Below are 5,043 nucleotides of genomic sequence, written 5' to 3' on the forward strand. Positions count from 1 at the left end.
CATAGGGGAAAAAGTTTACTTAAGGATACCATTCCCTTACTTTAAACCCATCTCCTAAAAAGGGTACACTTTGCCCTTATTATGGAGTCTTTTTGTCTTTAGGTGCATGATAAGAAGTTGTATGTGCATTAAAAAGCTCTTTAGGTACATAAGTTAATTCTAATTTCACCCAACCCCTCGGAAGGTTAAGGGTGTCATTTTGTCCAATCGTCTTTCAAATAACTTCTTGAGAAAATGGTTTATGGTAGGCTGTTGGGTTAGCTAAACCTACCCTAAACCCTTTTTCGGCTTACTTAGGGACAATATTCACCCTAATTTAAACCTGTTCCCAATCATAAGGAAAGGGTTTAAGGTTTGATTAGGCGGCCACAGAGCCGCCTAATTCAACACTGAACCCTTTCCTATCCTAAATTGTAGGATACCCATCTCCCTTGTTTGATCTCATTCCCCTCGGAAAAGGTTCACTCTGCCCCTCTAAAGTGTCTTTTGATCTTAAGGCCGTTTGAATGACTTTTCCGAAAAATAGTTTAGGGTAATATGGGGTTGGCTAATCCTACCCTAAATTCTTTTTCGACCTACTTATGGACATACTATTTCCCCAAATTTAAACCCTTTCCCGTTCTCAAAGAATGGCAAGAGGTCTGGGTGGAATACCTTATCAAGGCATGAGGTAACCTTGTAGATGCATGAAAACGCAATATATGTGCATTAAACAACCTTGTACATGCATGAAATATGTAAAACCCTTTCCCGTCCTAAATTTTAGGATACTTGTCCCCCATGTTTGATCTCATTCCCCTCAGAAAGGGTTCACTCTGCCCCACTGGGTGTCTTTTGGTCTTGAGGCTGTTTGAATGACTTTTCCGGAATAGTGAAAAAGAAAATGGTCCTACTTAAGGACACTATTTCCCCGAGTTTTAATTTAAACCCGTTTCGATAATAAGGGAAAGGGAGCGGTGCCGTCTAATCCAACCCTAAATCCTTTCCCGTCCTAAATTTAGGATACTCCCCCCTCCCCCGTTATAACATATTCCCCTTCCTCTTTCTAGTTTTAGTTTAGTTTTGTCTTTCTGTTTTTTTTTTTGTCTATACGTGCATGATAAGAAGTTGTATGTGCATTAAAAAGGTCTTTGGTTACATAAGTTATTTCTAATTTTAGTTTGTCCTCTTTAGGTTGTCTTTTTGTTTGGAGGACGTTTAGTTCCGATAAGTCTAACATATAATGGTGTTGTAGGTGCATGAAAGTTTGGTACGTAAGTATGTGTTGAAGACTATCCTCTTAAAAGTATTTTTCTTAAACTTTGTTTGCATGTGTATACTTATTATTTTTATGTGCATGATTAGACCATGTATGTGCATGAAAAAGTTCTCCAGTTGCATCGATTAGTTTGTTGTTATATTTACCAGATTTACCATTATTTGTTGAATATTATTGCTCTACTTTGGTTTTATACTCCATTTTGTTGTTGATTGATTGGTTCGTTGCATATTATTGTTCTTCTTTGAAGGCTGATAATTTGTGTACTTTTTCTCTAAAAATAAACCGTGATTGTTGTGCTATTTGTTTCAAGACCTTCCTAAAATATGAGATAATTGTTGTTAACTTATGGCTTTTAATTGATATCTCTATCAATTTTAGGTGTTTAATGTTGAGATTTGTGTTTTGGATATATATATCGGGTGTTGGTGTTTGACTCCTTTAAATTCTTTAATATGTTATGATCTATCTCTATGGAGCAATTTTGTTTTGTATACCCCTTCATTTCATCTTTGTTTAGGGTGTATTTTAAAGGCTATTAGCTCAATGGTAGAGCAAAGTGCAAATTTTGCATAAAGATATGGGTTCGAAGCCCATATAGCCTACTAATAACAAATCTCTTGATTGAAACTTGTCGAGATGCAAGTGATCCAATACAGCTAAGACTAAACAAGCTATATAGACTTACATGTACAGTAAGAATGTCAAGGAGGAAATGTAATAGCTTTGTAGTGATCAGAAATTTAAAGACTAGCTTATGCATATAAACTATGACCATACATTCCGGTCTTTAGCGATCTCAACGTAAAAGAAACACAAAAACACTGGTATTTCCTAGCCAAATACCCAATGTGGGAATTGAACCCACATCTTGTGCATTGCACAATGCTCTACCATTTGAGCTAATTGGCTTTCGAAATAAGTAAAATGTAAGTATTCTTAATTTAGAAACGGTAATGAGTAGATCAAAGATAATATAAACTGATAAATCCGCCATATGAGCCTCTGGATGCTCTTCAATTTCACTACCTAAAAAGATGCAGCAAAAAAAAAATAATATAAATGGTAGCTGGAAGCAAATATTGCACTATTATTAGTTATTGTGGATGCATGATCTAGTAGACTGGCAAAATGACTCGACCTGTACCTGAACCGATTAACCCATATATGATATGAACCTAAATTGTGACAACTCAACCCAGACTTTTCCTTCCTTACAAATCACACACCTCGAAATTACCCAATAATAATTCACTCGAAACATACAAGAACCCAAAATCACTCGACTGAAATCGAAATGACCAACTTGTACGCAACCTTAATGATGCGCTTTCAAGGTATATGTTGAAGCATATCAAGTTTCAGGACAATTAAAACAGATATTTTGTGCACTTTGCTTATCTTTACGCTAAAAATTGTACAACAGTATAGTTGATCACGTCATATACCTTAACCTGATCCTGAATGGTTTCCTTTTCCCATCGACTCCTGAAACTTTGCTCTTATAGCAGCATTAGCTATCACTATAGGCCTTGTTGCTTCATATTCTTTTATTTCTCTTAAGATTTGTTTCTCCTCATTCAAAGGCACACTTTCATGTTGTATATGATACTCCAAACTTCGTATCTGCATTAGAGTACATCCAACCTTACTCAACACCTCCAAAATATATTAATGCACATACCATTTCAAAAATATTTGAATATAGCTCACAATTAATATGACAACTCCTTTCTCCTGCCCTGGGCCAAGCATGTCATCCAAAGCATCTTGCAGTGGCTTCATTTCCTTCCTTTTCTAGTCTACAAATTCATGGTATTGTGATCTCTCCTCTTCTAAGGACGACAATATCGAATGTAATTCTCTTTTATCTGCCCTCAAGCAACAGAGTGCAACACCTGAGTGAATTCCTAATGATGCACAATTCACAATAACAAAAGTTACTAAATAGAATAGGCCTTATATACCCCTGAAAAAAATGATAACAATTCAACCACTTTCAGTCACAAATACGCCACCATGTGACATGAACCTTTCTATATATACTTGGACATAATTACGGATAAAACTCGGCTTGACATGTATGATATGTCCACAGTTTCACACTTTGCAAGCTAGTAGGTCACTTAAGTTTCTAAATTTTATATAGCCATAGCCTTATGCACGTAGAAATATACTTAGGTATTCGACTTATATGATCTATTCTCTTCACACTAAGCGAGTATTATGCACGTAGAAATAAACCTAGGTGCATAGAAATATTCAGTAGATACACGAAAATAACCGATACATACACAAAAAAATTAGCATTAATAACATTAACAAAGGAAATAAGGTTGTGCATTCCTTAAAGTCAGGTGTGCTACATATTTATGAAAAATTAAACAAACTTACTATAACGTTTATACATTTCATTTGCCATGAAGCGATCATCCCTGGTAGCCTCTTGACTCCGCCAGGGGGTATAGTCAATACAATTGACTATAATTTGGAATATGTGATCTGCACACAATACTTCATGGATTTACTTATTAGAGTGTCGTTGATTTTCTCTGAGAATGAATTGAGCTATTAACAATGTTGGGTAAATGAGCTAATAATAGAAGTAGTCCCATATTTGAGTTTGAATAAATACCAGTAATAATAAAGCAGGAGTAATATGTGTATTAAGTTATTAACTACTCAACATAATACTCACCATTCTTAGTAACTGATATAACAACATCAAGTGCACATAAATTCCAAATATACCAACAAATCAAAGAAGAAAACAAAGAGACAATAATTTACATAGCCTCTTCGAAGTCTAATACTACTAGATTCCTTTTGCAAACAAACGTCTCTCAATGCGCATCGCTTTTTCATCCAGCAACACGAAACAAACCCAGTATATTTATGCACGATGAATAACGTTTTTGCATCAGAATAAAGCATGATTCCAAATTGTTATTGGTGTTGGTCAGCCAATAAACTATCAATTGAAAAAAAAAGAATGACAAAAGCAAAAAAATATTTCCCAAGAGAAAGCATATGAACACAAATGAACCATTAATCTCAAGCGGCCGAAATTATGAAAAAAAGAGGACAAATAATTACAAACGATGAAACAAAAAAGCCTAATATATTGTTATTCCAATCAAACTAACTTACTCGATATATATTTCAAATCAAAGTAATTCTAGATTGTACGGTTTATGAACCCTAATTAATTGCTATTCTAGTCAAATTCATTCAACGATGCATCTATTTAGGTTAAAATCGAATCAATCACAGAATTTTTACTCAAAATCATTGTGCTATTGTTATAACACGGAAATTATATATTCTAATTACAAAATTGAATAAATTTAAACATAAAACTTACCTTTGTCAATGGTGGTGAAGGAGGAGTATGACAGTGGTTGATGACAATGAAGAAGGAGAAACACGGTGGTCGGCGACGGATAAGCTGGAGAAATGTGGTGATCGAATAAGGAGTGAGAGAGGGAGAAGAGAGAAAAGTGTGTGGTTTGTAATGATGGAGAGCGTCCTAAGTTTTGTATGTTCCCGACAAATCTAAATCATTCGAATTTTATCTGATCCAACGGTCCTTATATGTTTTAGAGGTTCTCATGGTTCTCATCATACTAGTGGTTCTCACCGGATCCCGACCCTATATATATATATATATATATATATATATATATATATAGAGAAGAGATCAACTAAGGTCCACATTTATTTTGAGTCCATAAGTTCTATTATGAGCCATTGGATGGAGGGAAATGGAGGGATGAGATCAACCC

At 34.9% G+C, this 5,043-nt stretch overlaps 1 long non-coding RNA gene across 3 annotated transcripts; it reads right to left on the bottom strand.

Annotated features, from left to right (window-relative positions):
• Positions 1 to 2,037: 2,037 nt before the first annotated feature.
• Positions 2,038 to 4,801, bottom strand: LOC141630178 (uncharacterized). Of its 3 annotated transcripts, XR_012537451.1 has the most exons (5): positions 4,623 to 4,801; positions 3,653 to 3,772; positions 2,972 to 3,168; positions 2,707 to 2,884; positions 2,038 to 2,287 (listed from the first exon to the last, which is right to left on the bottom strand). It is a non-coding gene; the product is annotated as an uncharacterized LOC141630178 (long non-coding RNA). The 3 variants fall into 3 exon arrangements; XR_012537450.1 differs by lacking the exon at positions 2,038 to 2,287 and having other exon boundaries at positions 2,495 to 2,884; positions 3,653 to 3,760; XR_012537449.1 differs by lacking the exon at positions 2,038 to 2,287 and having other exon boundaries at positions 2,495 to 2,884.
• Between the last annotated feature and the right edge of the window lie 242 nt (positions 4,802 to 5,043).

Source organism: Silene latifolia, chromosome 2 (genome assembly GCF_048544455.1).
Source record: "Silene latifolia isolate original U9 population chromosome 2, ASM4854445v1, whole genome shotgun sequence".
Classification (NCBI taxonomy): Eukaryota; Viridiplantae; Streptophyta; class Magnoliopsida; order Caryophyllales; family Caryophyllaceae; genus Silene; species Silene latifolia.